Source organism: Panthera leo, chromosome B3 (genome assembly GCF_018350215.1).
Source record: "Panthera leo isolate Ple1 chromosome B3, P.leo_Ple1_pat1.1, whole genome shotgun sequence".
Taxonomy (NCBI): Eukaryota; Metazoa; Chordata; class Mammalia; order Carnivora; family Felidae; genus Panthera; species Panthera leo.
This window is the reverse complement of record NC_056684.1, coordinates 30086603-30104169: the sequence shown is the minus strand read 5'-3', so window position 1 is coordinate 30104169 and position 17567 is coordinate 30086603. Positions and strand designations below refer to the sequence as shown.

The window sequence follows — 17567 nt, the reverse complement described above, 5'->3', positions numbered from 1 at the left end:
TTTCTCCACATCCTCTCCAGCATCTATAGTCTCCTGATTTGTTCATTTTGGCCACTCTGACTGGTGTGAGGTGGTATCTGAGTGTGGTTTTGATTTGTATTTCCCTGATAAGGAGCGACGTTGAACATCTTTTCATGTGCCTGTTGGCCATCCGGATGTCTTCTTTAGAGAAGTGTCTATTCATGTTTTCTGCCCATTTCTTCACTGGGTTATTTGTTTTTCGGGTGTGGAGTTTGATGAGCTCTTTATAGATTTTGGATACTAGCCCTTTGTCCGATGTGTCATTTGCAAATATCTTTTCCCATTCCGTTGGTTGCCTTTTAGTTTTGTTGGTTGTTTCCTTTGCTGTGCAGAAGCTTTTTATCTTCATAAGGTCCCAGTAATTCACTTTTGCTTTTAATTCCCTTGCCTTTGGGGATGTGCCGAGTAAGAGATTGCTACGGCTGAGGTCAGAGAGGTCTTTTCCTGCTTTCTCCTCTAAGGTTTTGATGGTTTCCTGTCTCACATTCAGGTCCTTTATCCATTTTGAGTTTATTTTTGTGAATGGTGTGAGAAAGTGGTCTAGTTTCAACCTTCTGCATGTTGCTGTCCAGTTCTCCCAGCACCATTTGTTAAAGAGACTGTCTTTTTTCCATTGGACGTTCTTTCCTGCTTTGTCAAAGATGAGTTGGCCATACGTTTGTGGGTCTAGTTCTGGGGTTTCTATTCTATTCCATTGGTCTATGTGTCTGTTTTTATGCCAATACCATGCTGTCTTGATGATGACAGCTTTGTAGTAGAGGCTAAAGTCTGGGATTGTGATGCCTCCTGCTTTGGTCTTCTTCTTCAAAATTCCTTTGGCTATTCGGGGCCTTTTGTGGTTCCATATGAATTTTAGGATTGCTTGTTCTAGTTTCGAGAAGAATGCTGGTGCAATTTTGATTGGGATTGCATTGAATGTGTAGATAGCTTTGGGTAGTATTGACATTTTGACAATATTTATTCTTCCAATCCATGAGCAGGGAATGTCTTTCCATTTCTTTATATCTTCTTCAATTACCTGCATAAGCTTTCTATAGTTTTCAGCATACAGATCTTTTACATCTTTGGTTAGATTTATTCCTAGGTATTTTATGCTTCTTGGTGCAATTGTGAATGGGATCAGTTTCTTCATTTGTCTTTCTGTTGCTTCATTGTTAGTGTATAAGAATGCAACTGATTTCTGCACATTGATTTTGTATCCTGCAACTTTGCTGAATTCATGTATCAGTTCTAGCAGACTTTTGGTGGAGTCTATCGGATTTTCCATGTATAATATCATGTCATCTGCAAAAAGCGAAAGCTTGACTTCATCTTTGCCAATTTGGATGCCTTTGATTTCCTTTTGTTGTCTGATTGCTGATGCTAGAACTTCCAGCACTATATTAAACAGCAGCGGTGACAGTGGGCATCCCTGTCGTGTTCCTGATCTCAGGGAAAAAGCTCTCAGTTTTTCCCCGTTGAGGATGATGTTAGCTGTGGGCTTTTCATAAATGGCCTTTATGATCTTTAAGTATGTTCCTTCTATCCCGACTTTCTCAAGGGTTTTTATTAAGAAAGGGTGCTGGATTTTGTCAAAGGCCTTTTCTGCATCGATTGACAGGATCATATGGTTCTTCTCTTTTTTTTTGTTAATGTGATGTATCACGTTGATCGATTTGCGAATGTTGAACCAGCCCTGCATCCCAGGAATGAATCCCACTTGATCATGGTGAATAATTCTTTTTATATGCTGTTGAATTCGATTTGCTAGTATCTTATTAAGAATTTTTGCATCCATATTCATCAGGGATATTGGCCTGTAGTTCTCTTTTTTTACTGGGTCTCTGTCTGGTTTAGGAATCAAAGTAATACTGGCTTCATAGAATGAGTCTGGAAGTTTTCCTTCCCTTTCTATTTCTTGGAATAGCTTGAGAAGGATAGGTATTATCTCTGCTTTAAATGTCTGGTAGAACTCCCCTGGGAAGCCATCTGGTCCTGGACTCTTATTTGTTGGGAGATTTTTGATAACCGATTCAATTTCTTCGCTGGTTATGGGTCTGTTCAAGCTTTCTATTTCCTCCTGATTGAGTTTTGGCAGAGTGTGGGTGTTTAGAAATTTGTCCATTTCTTCCAGGTTGTCCAATTTGCTGGCATATAATTTTTCATAGTATTCCCTGATAATTGTTTGTATCTCTGAGGGATTGGTTGTAATCATTCCATTTTCATTCATGATTTTATCTATTTGGGTCATCTCCCTTTTCTTTTTGAGAAGCCTGGCTAGAGGTTTGTCAATTTTGTTTATTTTTTCAAAAAACCAACTCTTGGTTTCGTTGATCTGCTCTACAGTTTTTTTAGATTCTATATTGTTTATTTCTGCTCTGATCTTTATTATTTCTCTTCTTCTGCTGGGTTTAGGCTGCCTTTGCTGTTCTGCTTCTATTTCCTTTAGGTGTGCTGTTAGATTTTGTATTTGGGATTTTTCTTGTTTCTTGAGATAGGCCTGGATTGCAATGTATTTTCCTCTCAGGACTGCCTTCGCTGCATCCCAAAGCGTTTGGATTGTTGTATTTTCATTTTCGTTTGTTTCCATATATGTTTTAATTTCTTCTCTAATTGCCTGGTTGACCCACTCATTCGTTAGTAGGGTGTTCTTTAACCTCCATGCTTTTGGAGGTTTTCCAGACTTTTTCCTGTGGTTGATTTCAAGCTTCATAGCATTGTGGTCTGAAAGTATGCATGGTATAATTTCAATTCTTGTAAACTTATGAAGGGCTGTTTTGTGACCCAGTATATGATCTATCTTGGAGAATGTTCCATGTGCACTCGAGAAGAAAGTATATTCTGTTGCTTTGGGATGCAGAGTTCTAAATATATCTGTCAAGTCCATCTGATCCAATGTATCATTCAGGGCCCTTGTTTCTTTATTGACTGTGTGTCTAGATGATCTATCCATTTCTGTAAGTGGGGTGTTAAAGTCCCCTGCAATGACCACATTCTTATCAATAAGGTTGCTTATGTTTATGAGTAATTGTTTTATATATCTGGGGGCTCGGGTATTTGGCGCATAGACATTTATAATAGTTATCTCTTCCTGGTGGATAGACCCTGTGATTATTATATAATGCCCTTCTTCATCTCTTGTTACAGCCTTTAATTTAAAGTCTAGTTTGTCTGATATAAGTATGGCTACTCCAGCTTTCTTTTGGCTTCCAGGAGCATGATAAATAGTTCTCCATCCCCTCACTCTCAATCTAAAGGTGTCCTCAGGTCTAAAATGAGTCTCTTGTAGACAGCAAATAGATGGGTCTTGTTTTTTTATCCATTCTGATACCCTATGTCTTTTAGTTGGCGCATTTAATCCATTTACATTCAGTGTTATTATAGAAAGATGTGGGTTTAGAGTCATTGTGATGTCTGTATGTTTTATGCTTGTAGTGATGTCTCTGCTCACAGGATCCCCCTTAGGATCTCTTGTAGGGCTGGTTTCGTGGTGACAAATTCCTTCAGTTTTTGTTTGTTTGGGAAGACCTTTATCTCTCCTTCTATTCTAAATGACAGACTTGCTGGATAAAGGATTCTTGGCTGCATATTTTTTCTGTTTAGCACACTGTAGATATCGTGCCAAGCCTTTCTGGCCTGCCAAGTTTCAAAGGAGAGATCAGTCACGAGTCTTATAGGTCTCCCTTTATATGTGAGGGCACGTTTATCCCTTGCTGCTTTCAGAATTTTCTCTTTATCCTTGTATTTTGCCAGTTTCACTATGATATGTCGTGCAGAAGATCGATTCAAGTTACGTCTGAAGGGAGTTCTCTGTGCCTCTTGGATTTCAATGCCTTTTTCCTTCCCCAGTTCAGGGAAGTTCTCAGCTATAATTTGTTCAAGTACCCCTTCAGCACCCTTCCCTCTCTCTTCCTCCTCTGGGATACCAATTATGCGTATATTATTTTTTTTTAGTGTATCACTTAGTTCTCTAATTTTCCCCTCATACTCCTGGATTTTTTTATCTCTCTTTCTTTCAGCTTCCTCTTTCTCCATAACTTTATCTTCTAGTTCACCTATTCTCTCCTCTGCCTCTTCAAGCCGAGCCATCGTGGATTCCATTTTGTTTTGCAATTCGTTTAAAGCGTTTTTCAACTCCTCGTGACTGTTCCTTAGTCCCTCGATCTTTGTGGCAAGAGATTCTCTGCTGTCCTGTATACTGTTTTCAAGCCCAGCGATTAATTTTATGACTATTATTCTAAATTCACTTTCTGTTATATTATTTAAATCCTTTTTGATGAGTTCATTAGCTGTTGTTATTTCCTGGAGATTCTTCTGAGGGGAATTCTTCCGTTTGGTCATTTTGGAGAGTCCCTGGCGTGGTGAGGACCTGCAGTGCACTTCCCCTGTGCTGTGGTGTATAACTGGAGTTAGTGGGCGGGGCCGCAGTCCGACCCGATGTCTGCCCCCAGCCCACTGCTGGGGCCACAGTCAGACTGGTGTGTGCCTTCTCTTCCCCTCTCCTAGGGGCGGGATTCACTGTGGGGTGGCGTGTCCCGTCTTGGCTACTTGCACACTGCCAGGCTTGTGTTGCTGGGGATCTGGCGTATTAGCTGGGGTGGGTAGGCAAGGTGCACGGGGGCTGGAGGGGCAGGCTTAGCTCGCTTCTCCTTAGGTGATCCACTTCAGGAGGAGCCCTGTGGCAGCGGGAGGGAGTCAGATCCGCTGCCGGAGGTTTGGCTCCGCAGAAGCACAGAGTTGGGTGTTTGCGCGGAGCGAGCAAGTTCTCTGGCAGGAACTGGTTCCCTTTGGGATTTTGGCTGGGGGATGGGCGGGGGAGATGGCGTTGGCGCCTTTGTTCCCCGCCAAGCTGAGCTCTGCCGTCCGGGGGCTCAGCAGCTCTCCATCACTTTGTCCTCCAGCCTTCCCGCTTTCCGAGTAGAGCTGTTAACTTATGACCTCCCAGACGCTAAGTCGCGCTTGCTGTCGGAACACAGTCTGTCCGGCCCCTCCGCTTTTGCCAGCCAGACTCGGGGGCTCTGCTTGGCCGGCGAGCCGCCCCTCCGCCCCGGCTCCCTCCCGCCAGTCCGTGGAGCGCGCACCGCCTCGCCGCCCTTCCTACCCTCTTCCGTGGGCCTCTAGTCTGCGCTTGATTCCGGAGACTCCCTTCTGCTAATCCTCTGGCGGTTTTCTGGGTTCTTTAGGCAGGTGTAGGTGGAATCTAAGTGATCGGCAGGACGCGCTGTGAGCCCCGCGTCCTCCTACGCCGCCATCTTCCGGAACCATGTTTATTTATTTTTTGAAAGAGAGAGCACATGCATGTGAGCAGGGGAGCAGGGAGGGGGAGGGGCAGGGACGGGGGTTGGGGGGCCGACAGAGGATCCCAAGCAGGCTCCATGCTGACAACAGAGAGCCCAATGTGGGGCTCAAACTCATGTGCCTTGAGATCATGACTTGAGCCAAAGGCAGACACTTAACCAACTAAACCACCCAGCTGCCCCAATTCCATGTGATTTGTGCAATCAGCTTGTCAATTTCTACATAAAGGGCAATTGAGATTCTGATATGGATTGCCTTGAATCACTAGATGAATTGGGGGATATTGCCATTTTTACAATATTAAGTTTTTCAATCCATGAATGTGGGATTTTTAAAAATTTATTTAGGTTTCTTTTCATTTCATTAATGTTTTATAGTTTTTCACTTCCTTGGATAAACTTATTTGTAAATTTTTTTGATGCTATTGTAAATGGAATTGTTTTCTTAATTCGTTTCCATGTTCATGTTCAGTATATAAAAACACAGTTGATTTTTATGTGTTGATCTTGTATCATGTAACTTGGCTAAATTTGTTTATTAGCTCCAAAGTGGTTGTATTTTCTTTAGAATTTTCTGTTAATAAGATCATGTGATCTATAAGTAAAGATAATTTTACTTCCCCCTTTTTCAGTTTGAGTTTTTGTTTTTTTTTTTTTTCTTCCTTGCCCAATTGCCCTGGCTAGAACTTCCAGGACAGTATTGAATAGAAAGAAGTAGTGAAAATGGTAATCCTTGTCTTGTTCTTGATCTTAGGGGGAAGGTTTCAGTCTTACACCTTTGAAGATAATATTAGCTATAGGTTTTGCATACATGTCCTTTATTGTGCTTTTTACTCTCACTTTTAGGTATTATAAATCCAGTTACTCCACATCATTGCCAGTATTTGGTATTGTTGCAATGTATCATTTTACCCATTTTAGTCAGTAAGTGGTGGTATTTTATGGGAATTTTAACTTGCTTTTCACTGATGACTAATGACATTGAATACTTTTCCATGTGCTTTTGGCCATAGGATTTGTTTTTGAGGGGGTCTTTTATGTTAAAAATCATTGGCAGATAATTTACTGTGTAAATGTGTATTGTTTACAGCAGAAATCAGGCCCCCTTAATGTTTAGTTTAGGTGCCTTAGCTGTTAGTCCTGCTGTGGGTCTACTTTTATAGTAAAGGTTTGAAAAATTAAGAACTATCATATAATGTATATGAGCATTAAGAATTTGTGAACATTTAAATATTTTAAAGAACCAGGAGAAAATAAATTTTCTTTATTGTTGAAGATAAATAATTATAACTGTATTTACGCATGGGTTAAAACTTCTTAAAGAAGTCAGTTGAATATTATGAAGAAGTTATGTTATGCTGAGTGCATACTTGTGCTTCTGGATGATACAAATGGTAAAGATATGCACATTTCCTTGTCAGCAAATGGGTATCATTGTGTTTGGCCCATCATCTAAGCATCCCTGAAAATGGAGCTGTCTCCACCTGGATGTAATTAAGGTTGGATTATTTTATGCATCAGACACACTACAGTTGCTTTAATTCCTGGATCCCACACAGCTTTCTAGTTGTTCTACTCATTTCCTGCAATTTCAAAGTGCTCATCCATTTCTCACAAAACATTTGAACTAGTACAAACAAATAAAGAACGAGGTTGCCATTATTAGCATTTTTACTCTCAGATATTGAAATGCAGAATTGGAGAATGGCTCAGCAATCTTGTAATAGCCTTGAGAGTTGTCTTTGGAAAAGAAATGCATTGAAGTAAGGATGATAAAAGAGCCCAGGGGGTAATAAAATGTGACAGGAACACTGTAAATTCCATAAGCTCTTTCAGATTGGAATATCTGGCCTGTCTCCTATGAAGTTCTGTGACATCTGGAATTAAATTTAGTCATTGTCAGATTTTAGTATATGAAGGGATGTCTTGTTTTCCTTGATATGTTTTTAAATGGTGTGATTTTTGCCTACTTTACTTAGAAGTGGCTTTAGGAGAGCCAGCCTTTATTAAGCATTTATTTGCCTTGCATGGTGCCAGTCTCTCTTCTTACATTATCTCTAATCCTCACTACCATCTTGTAAACCCAATTTACAGATGAAACAAAGTCTCAAAAAATTATTTCTTGCCTAAAGTCACAGAGCAGAGTAAGTGGTGATTTGAACTCAAATTTGTTGATCCTAAAACCTGTAGTTTTTCCACTATACCAGTGGTTGTCACTCCATCCAATTAAAGTGGAATTTCTGGGATTAGACTTTAATATTGGAGCAGCTCTCCCGGGTTTATAATGTGCATCTAGGGTTAGAAACCACTGAGTAGTATCCTGTGCTTACTATTATAAGACTATACCAGTAGAACGGAGAGCATAGTAAAGAACATGTTTTCCTTTAAAAGTGTGTGCAATGTTGCCCATTTATCTCTCTAAAACATATCTATTTGAAACCTCAGTGGTAGGTGGTATACTGAGAACATGCTGAAGCTTCCCTTTGCTACTTCACAGTTTTAAAAATAATCCTTCCTTCCCCTTCCAAAAATGTACAGTATCAATTGAACACAACTGTGAAAGGAAACAAAAAGAGTAAAACTGGCCAGAAATTATGAAGAACCCTTAAAAAATGGGATTGCAGTGTGGGTGAGAACCATAATGTGAACCACAAACAGGAACATAATACAATAAAATATATGACTATAGAGCTGCTTTATATGTACCCTGCTGGACAAGCAGACATATGAATCTACCTCTCTTCACCTTCATTCTTCTTTTGGTATGTATGATGCAAAACCAGGCATTTTGGTTGCTTTAAAAACCATAGCAGTGCCCCAATGTTGTCAATATCTAGAAAAGATAGGGAGCCCCCAAATACTAGTTACCCATGTTTACTACCTGGTGGAAAATTTTGTCCCTTTCCTAAAAAAAGAAAATAAAAGAAAAAATGTTGCTAAACAAAAGATGAGCCCATACCCAAAATCACAAAATATTCAAAGAAAACTAATATACGAAGGAAGGTACCAAACTGTACAAAGGGAAGGACCTAAGGAACCAGAGTTAATAGGGAAAGCAAAAAAGAACTTTAGAATTAATATAATATCTTCAGAGACATGCAGAATGGCACTGCATTCATTTTAAAAAGAAAATGTTAGAGCCTTTTGAAGTTAACAGTTTAAAAGGAAGGACAGAGAATTGAGAAGGAAGAAGGTAAATTGAGAGATGTGGAGTTATCCATTCATCTCTGTTTGTGCTTAGAGAGATAATTGGAATGATATCAACTCATGTTAACACTTTTTCCTTCTGGCTAATGGGATGTTAGTTTGTTGCTTACTACTTTGTACTTGGATATATTACTTAAATTTTTTATAGAAGCATGTTTCATTTTATAAAAATTAAGTTACTTGCTTAAATAAAATAAATGAACAATTGAGTTAAAGATTTTTTTTAAAAGAATGATAAAAATCAAAGAAAACAAAGGTCCAAATCAATAAGGATGAAAGCAGAAATCTAATAGCAGTGTTGAATGATTAAAAAAAAAAAAACCCTATAAAATAGGTAAATCTAGGCAAGTCTGAAAGAGAAAACAAAAGAATACTGATCAATATTAGAAATTAAAAAGAAAGCGTCACTACAGACACAGATCTGTATAAGAGCTCTCTGTATAAGTTTATTCTAATAAAATATGAAAGCCTAGATTCAATGGGTAATTTTCAGAAATACATGATTTACTCAAATTGCCACAAGAAGAGGTAAAAACCTTTTAATTAACTAATTATTATGGAAATAAATTGAAAAGAAATTTAAAGATATGGCCCAAGTTTTACAGGTGAGTTCTAAGAAACCTTTAAGGAAATCTTGGGTAAACTTGCATGCTTTATTAAAAAAGATAAGGCCCTATCCAACAGATTTTATGATGCTAAATGTAACCCAAACCAAAGAGGGACATCAAAAAAACAAAAAACAAAAAACACCACTTGTAGACCTATCTCTCTTCTGGAGACAAGACTTAAAAATCATAAATAAAATACTGGCAAATTGAATTTACCAATGTATTACTTATGTAGAATTTATCCCAGGAATGCAAGGGTGGTTCAGCATTAAAAAATCTACTTGCATCATTTACTTTCTTAATTTTATTAGAGGAGAAAACTGTGCATTTATCTCAGTAATGCCCGTAATAAGCTTTCAATAACATGCAGCAACATGGTTCTGGTATAAGGAAAGACAGCTAGATCAATAATAGATTCTGAAATAGACCCATGTATCATGTATGTCTCCCAATCTAAGTGTACAGTAAATGTATTTTAAATCAATATTTAAAGGATGGACTATTCAATAAAGGATATGCATTTAGAAAAAAATATTAAATCTTTAACATCATTCACAAAATAAATTCTAAATATAATAAAAATCTAAATATAAGAAACGTTTGCAAACTTAAAAGCCATTAAAGACGAAAGGTTTGATGAGTTTAGATATATCAAAATGAAAAACTTCTTTATGACAAAAGATATTTTGAACAAATTAAATGAATAAGTGCCAGACTTAAAAAAATATTTGCATACATAAAATAGAGCAATTATTTATATTCATAGTAAGAAAAAGGGAGGAGGAAGTGGAAAAATGGACAAAGAGTATGAGCAGGTAATTCAAAGAAAAGAAAATGGCCAATAAATATTCTGAGATGTGTTTATTCTTATCAGTAAGAATATTTCATCAAATACTAATTAGTATTTTATCAAATGCTAATTCTAAAGACAGTAAAATTGTTTTAATCTACCAGATTGGCAGAGATTAAAAAAACTTTTTTTAAGTTTATTTATTTTGAGAGAGACAGAGACAATGCAAGGGAGAGGCAGAGGGAGAGGGAGACCGAGAACCCCAAGCAGACTCCATGTTGCCAGGGCAGAATCCAACTGGGTGAGGGGAGGGGAGGGAGGTTAAACTCATGCAACCTCAAGATCATGACCTGAGCCAAAACCAAGAGTTGGATGCTTAACCAGCTGGGCCACACAGCTGCCCCTGGCAGAGAATTTTAAAGTTGATATATCCAGTGGTATTAAGTATGTGCAGAAATAGATCTTAGTAACTGTGGGGTTGTAAAATTGTAGAGCTATTATCTAGATGAATTTGGCAAGATTTGTGTACCCTTTAGAATTCATAAGAACTGTGAAATACATTCTTAATCTTTATTGACTACATCCTTATTTAATCCTGAGGCTGGCACTTTGTCCTGATTTTACCTATGAGGAATAGAACTCGAAGAGGACAGACACATGGCAGGATTGGAACTTTTACCTGAGTCTCCTAATGCCAGTGCAGGAGTACTGTACTCTATGAGTGTTCCTAGGGTGAAGGAATAACATGAGCCAAAGGTTAGAGGTAGGTCCATACATGTCATGTCCAGAAAATGATTAAATAGTCCTGCATGATTAGAGGGTGATTGAAGGGAACGCACTGAGAGATGTGACTAGAAAAGATAAGGTGAGTGAAAATCAGGAGTTTTGAATACCCTAACAAGGGAATGACATTTTATTTTGTGAACATTGAGGATCCACCAAAGGTTTTTGAGCAGTGACTAATAGAGTGGCTTAGAGGAGAGATTTGAGGTAGGAAAACTAGTTAGATAGCTAAGGCAATTGTTTAAGTGAGCAAATGAAGACTTTGAACTAGGCTGGTGAATGTAGATTTGACAAGGAGAAGGCAGGGACAGGAGGCATGAAAGTGTAGTTGACCCAACACAGAACCTGGCATCAGACACTTGAAAGGGACTCATTCTCAGTGTAACCTGGTCAGATCTGAAATATATATTGGAGGTAGGACTAATAAGAGGTAAACAGATGGATTGGATTAGAGAAGAGGGCAGAGAGGAAAAAAACCTGCTGGTTTTGATTGAACAAGTGGGTGGATGGTAGACTATTCACTGACACTAGTCGACTTTGCAAGTGGAGACATTAGATGTTAATAGTTCTGTGTTGATCTTGTTAAGTGTTAGATGGCTCTTAGACATCCAAGTGGAGATGTTAAAAAGGCAACTGTATAAAAGAGACTAGAGTTTAAAAAGGGAGCTATGGACTAGAGATAAAATTAGAGAATAATAAGTATCTATCTAGATTAGATGGTATCCAAAGCCCTGGAACTGAATAAAATCACTTAGGGAAAAAGAATGGATAAGCAGAGGAGGAAAAAAGTGTTAAGGGATGTTCTTGGTCACTGGAACATTGAGATGTAGTATCTAAGAAGCCAACAAAACAGGCTGAAAAGGAGCTGGCCAATGAGATAGGAAGAAAACCAGAAGAGTAAGGTATCCCAGGAACTAGAGAAGGAAATATTTCAGAAAGGAGAGGGAAGGGTGGTCAACTATTTTAAGGTTGGATAAGGAGAGAATAGAGAATTGGTCAGTGGCCTTGGGCGACTATAGTCCTTGGTGGCCTTAAGCAGTGTATCAGTGAAGTGGTTGGAGCAAAAACCTGAATGGAGTAGTTGAGGAGAAAATGGATGAGAAGATAGTCAAGGTACTTTTTGAGGAGTTTTGTTTCAGAAGGTAATGGAGGAATGCAGGGAGGGACGAGGAGATAAGATTGAACTGATTAGATCTATTTTCCCACTCAAGTCTAAGGCCAGGTCATCAGGCTTAGAGTAAGTTGATGATTGAGTTGGTATTTTACTACTAGAGAGATGAAAGGAGGGACAGGGGATTGTTTGCAAAGTGAAAAACAGGATTGTTCATGAAATTTAATCTGGGTAAAGATGGAAGTGAGAATACTGATTACAATGATAAGGGCAATGCTTTTATATCTTGGTGAAATCTAAGAATTGTTGGAGTAAGGAGAGAGCATCTTAAACAAGCATCCTGGGTGAAATATGATTCATGTAGGCTGTGGACCACTCTTGAAGAAGCATTTGCAGTAGCATTAGGTCATAATGTAAGTCTAGTCTTAGAGCAAATAGCTGTTTTTGTTAAAATTTCACAGTATATTTATTTAAACAGGGGAAGAGGTGCTTGTTCAAAAAGTGAATTTATAGGAGTGTGTAAGATATTGATCCTCAAAACTTGTTAGTGAATAGATTGATGGTGAGAGGAAAGGAGTATAACAGTTGTTCTATTACAATTGTTCTATTACAAAGCTTTTAAAACATTAAATGAGTAGCTGTTGCATTGTACCTGCATACATTATAATTTTTCATGTGAAGTAATTCTATTGCTCGAATCTTTAGCTGTTCCATATATATCTGGCATTTTGCATCAATGGGTGTATTTTAATTCTAATATTTTGCCCACATCTGAAAATAAAAATTGTATCCTAAAAAGTTATTTTTACTGCAAGAAAATCCTGAAGTTCAGTTTAATTTGCACAGTTTCTCATACTGAAGATGCCATCTTTAATTCCCTGAGTTATGTTTGATTATGCAATTGCAACTTGTTCTCAGTAAAGCTTTGTCTTTAATTTTAGCTGCTTCCCTTTGTTTGGGAAGCCCTTACAGTTTTCCTTTAATAAATTAAATTTGCCCCTGTGTTGGAAGACTTGATGAAAAGTCAACTGAGTTTGCTAAACCACTAGAGATTCCTTTTATATTGCAACCCACTTGTATGTAGCTTTTCACATACTCCTGAGCTTCGCTGAAAGAAATGCCATGAGATTAGTAGGACCTACTAGAACTTTTAAGTTTATTTATTTATTTATTTTGAGAGAGAGAGAGAGAGAGAGAGAGAGAGAACAGGGGAGGGGCAGAGAGAGAGGGAGAGAGAATCCCAAGCAGGCTACATGCTGTTAGCACAGAGCTCGACATGTGGCTCAACCCCGAGAACTGTGAGATCATGATCTGAGCCCAGATCAAGAGTCAGAAGCTTAACCAACTGAACCACCCAGGCACACCTAGAAATTTTCGAACTACCAAATTTATATTAAAGGTAGGGTTAGAATGATTCTGCTCCCCCCCCCCCCGCCCCCCACTGCAGTCTGTTCTCTGTTAACTACAACTATTTAATAATGAAATTTGGGAGGACTTTTTTCCAAGTGCATTATGTCATTATATGTTTACTATAATTATTAGATGCATTTGGACAGATGCCTAAGGATTATCGTACTTTGTTGATGCTTTTTTTTGACAGCTTAAGTCAATTACCAGATATTATATGTATGACCAACAACAGGGCTGGGCTATAGGGAATACAAACAAAGTACAAAATGAGGTTCCAGATATTAGTATTCCTTTTTGTTGTTTATATTTTGCCCCTAATTTGGCTTTTCACTTTTTAATACTAACTAGTACTGCATGTTTTAAGCCAAATTATACTTCTTGCTGTTTTGTAAATATATTTGACACTACTGTTTCTGTCTTTGCTATGCTGTTTCTCTTCCACCTTTTTTTCAATTCTGAATAATCTTTCCTAAGACTCATTTCAAATGCTATGTCCTGTGTGACATCTTCCAGATACCTCCTTCATACAATAAGTACCCTATAGTTGTACCTGTATGTTTGCCCTGGTTTGTTGTTGTTGTTGTTTTGTATGTTTGTTTGTTTGCCCTGTTTCAAGTATTAGTATATTTTGTATTATTCCCCACCCCCCCCCCCCCGCCACTTGAATTTAGCTCCTCAGGAGCAGTGTCTTATTTTACTAATCTTTGTATATGTCATGTCATACCTGGCATATAGTAGTCACAAAATAATATTTGTTGAATTAAAGATCAGAAACAGCTAAAGAAAAATAATAGATGTGACAAAAATAGGAGTCAAATACTGCTGATTATAAGGGAAATGATAAATGTTGAGTTACTGGATAGGCTAGGACTTAAGCTGAGCCTCATTCTTGAAGACATTAAAGTAAAACCAATCAGAGTGCTATGAGAATGATAAATTCCATTTTTAATTGGCAGGTTTCTTAAAATGGGTAAATATTGGGAGATTAGGTAGTCACTGAATTTCCCTGGTTGCAATACAGTTACACTTTCGTTCATCTTATGAATGATACAGCCTTTTCACACTGTGAATACACTGAAAACAGATTCATATCTAGTTCAGAAAACCCTCATACATATTCTTCGTGTTAGGATATCTCTGTAGGTGATAACTAGCCATATTGTGAAAGACTGTAAATCCCAATGAAGTGATCTGCCTAATATTTCCTTTTAAATGCAATTTGGGACCCTAAAGGTTGTTTTCATTCCCAGAGGCTTGTACCTGATCTCTATTCATAACTCCAGGTTTTCTAAGGGCATGCCTGGTTCAGAATGAAGGATTAGGTGCTGAAAAGCTGTTGGAATGAGAATCACGGCAGTAGCCTGATTAAAAAAAAAGAAAAAAGAAAAAAAAAGACTGAGCTTTCAGGGGCCAGCACATCCTGAGTAACAGAGAAGCCACATGTGTAGTCCCCTGTGGCAGAACCAAGGCACCTGAAGGAAAATAAAGCTGGTGTTGACTGTCAAATGAAGGACCTAAAACCGGAGTCATCTTATCCATGAGTACCCAGAGCCCTTGGTACTCTTAGGGGCCCATGAAAATATTTTAATGTCTTTTAAAATCAGAAGAAAAAAGTGAACTTAAGTTGAACAAAATGTTTTAACACATGGCATTAATAGATTTGTCTTCATACTAAAGCAGCCACAGAACGTAAATTTTGGATTTTTTATGGAGGAAGAGCCACATAGACAAGAGTGTCCACGTTCCACAGAAGTCACAATGCAGCCCTGCCCAAAACCTACCCATTTTTCTCAAGGTTAGTGCTAGACTGTGAAGGAGCTGCAAATTTGGACAGACAGGTGATAGTTTAATCCAGTTCTTCTTCCTCTCTACATCCCAGTGTCTTCATCTGTATAATGAGTTTGTTTTCTTAAGTATGGGTTGCTTATTTATGTATTTTGAGTAATCTCCACACCCAACCTGGGGCTCAAACTCACTACCCCGAGATCAAGAGTCACATGCTCTACTGACTAAGCCAGCCAGGTGCCCCTGTACAATGAGGAGTTTGGACCAAGCAACTTGTGAGGGCTCTTGCAAACATATATAAGTAAAGTCCTACATCAGACAAGTTCCAAGCCAAAGTAGATTATCTAACATAACATTAATGTGAACTCAGGTCACGTGATAACCCACATAGATACAGAACAGGCCTAATAACCCCCCTATATTTTTTGTGTCCAGTTAGAAGTACTAGTTGAGAAATGATAAGAGCATAAAGTATGTATTATTAGCATGCAACCGGTAAAAGAGTAGAAATAGTAAAATGCCTTGAATGTTGTAAATACTCAGTAAATAATGAATGGATAAAATAATGATGTATATTAGCTTATTTTCATGACAATAATCTGTTAGCTTATTTTCTTGAGAGAAATCTGTACTTACCAGAAAAAAAATATTAAACTGTGGAATTTTTTTCTTATTCTCTACAGAAAAACAGCAGAAAACATTTTGGAAAGGGTTGTATCTAAAATACCTAATCTCATTTCTATAAATTGTAAAATTCTGAAAATTAAGCTCAGACCTCTTTTAAATTGTTTTCTATTTATTTCTAAGGTTTTACTCTTCTCTGTCTCATCCAAAATATGTGCTAAATTAATACATTAGAATAATATTTCTCTTCTTCTTCTATATGTCTGTTCATTTTTTTAGATTATTGATGGAAAATGGTTAATCCCTAGTTGATGTTCTTTCTATAATAAATTGGGCTCTATATCACTTATACTACTCCAACCTCCTTATTTGCTTAGGGGTATCACACTGATAGAAACAGGATAATTTAATGGATGCCTACAAAATATATAATTAGAAATGTAAATTTACTGATGAATATATATAACAAATGACAATGAAATTAGTTCTAGATTGCCTTGACTGGGTTTTTTTTTCCCTTTCTAGTAATGACTACAACTACTTTGATGTATATCAGAAGTGCCTGAACTACTTTTTAAAAGTAAAGATGTTCGTGGGCCATCTGAGACCTGCTGGTGTAGTATCTATCGGGATGAAACTCATGGATCTGTATTTGAAAAAGATCCCAGGTGATCATGACAGGCACTAAAGGCTGAGAACTGCTGCACTATGTAGAAGCAGAAGTAGAAGGCAACATGGACTTTGGCATTATTATGTAGATCTGAATCCAGAGTCCAGATCTGCCACAATCTAGGTGTATAAACCCAGACTTAGGTCTATGACCAAGTTACTTAATCTCTCTGAACTTCAGCGTCCTTGCCTATATAATAAGAATGGTAATATTTTGTAAGTCTTAGAATTTGGGGGGCTTAAAGGAGATAATAGATGAAAAATCCTTGACATATAGTAAGTGATAGCTAGTATTAATATTCTAGTAGCACAGAGTTATCCTCAGTTTTCATCTTGACTTATGAAGAGTAAGGTTTTTCTCACAATAGCTCTTTTCTGTATCCAAAAGAATATTTATATAGAACTTCCTCCAGCTGTCTTTTAATTAGGCAAATTTACTCTGGGCTTTGAACTTTCCTCCAAGTTTGCATTTGTGCTATTCAGAAAATAGTGGCAGAGAAAATAGGTGACATCTTGGTTTTCAGTTTCCCTAGCATCCTCTGGAGTAGCTAATTATGTCTGGATCCAGTTTCAAAGTTATCCGTTGTCTTATTTTCAGAACAGGTAAGTGATATATCATGAACTTGGAACATGAACTTCAGCTGGAAAACCATAGAATAATGGGGTTTTGTCAAAGAAAGAACATATAGATGGTATCTCCATCATCATGTTTATATGGTTAATTTCTATAGATTTGTAAATGATAATGTTTCAGATTTCTTTTGAAACATCTCTGAGTCAATTTAATTGATAGTGTAAATGGCATAAAACTACAAGAGAAAGAAGAGGAGAAATACAGTTTTCTTCCTGGTTATGGTCTTTTTTGTCTTTGTAACTTTACCCATTTATCCTTTTATTTTCAGTTGCTGTGAACTTGACAGAATTATAAAGTATTGATTCCCCCCTTTTTTCCTTAGTTAAGTATTGATCAAATAGAACATAGTGCCAAGCATGAGCATTTAATTTACATGAACTTTACCTAGCATTTAACAAGGCTATGGCTAGCTGCTTTCTCTCCTGAAATGTGTATTCACAATGCCTTCTCAGTGAAGGGGCTTTCTCCTTTATTTACTTTGTTAGATTCATCATATATAGAAAACAGTGAGTATATTAAATGTGGTTTCAATTTAAAAACTGCAAGTGCTGAAGGTTACACAACACTGTATTTGATGTAGCTGTTCTACTTCTTTGATTGTATGATTGCCTATTAAAGGCCTGATGTATTAAACATCAGGAGTGGTCCT

The 17567-nt window shown here is 37.6% G+C and overlaps 1 protein-coding gene across 16 annotated transcripts in view; it reads left to right on the top strand.

Annotated features, from left to right (window-relative positions):
- PEAK1 (pseudopodium enriched atypical kinase 1) overlaps window positions 1-17567 on the top strand; it is a 370979-nt gene that overhangs the window by 234866 nt on the left and 118546 nt on the right. The window contains exons 1-2 of one of the 16 annotated variants that reach the window (XM_042941339.1): window positions 13891-15001; window positions 16141-16283. The exons of 14 other annotated variants lie outside the window; for them this stretch is intronic. The gene's annotated coding sequence lies outside the window, so the exon portion shown is untranslated. Of the gene's footprint in view, window positions 1-13890; window positions 15002-16140; window positions 16284-17567 lie in introns of those variants that run through there. One more of the 16 variants, XM_042941337.1, reaches the window with a different exon arrangement.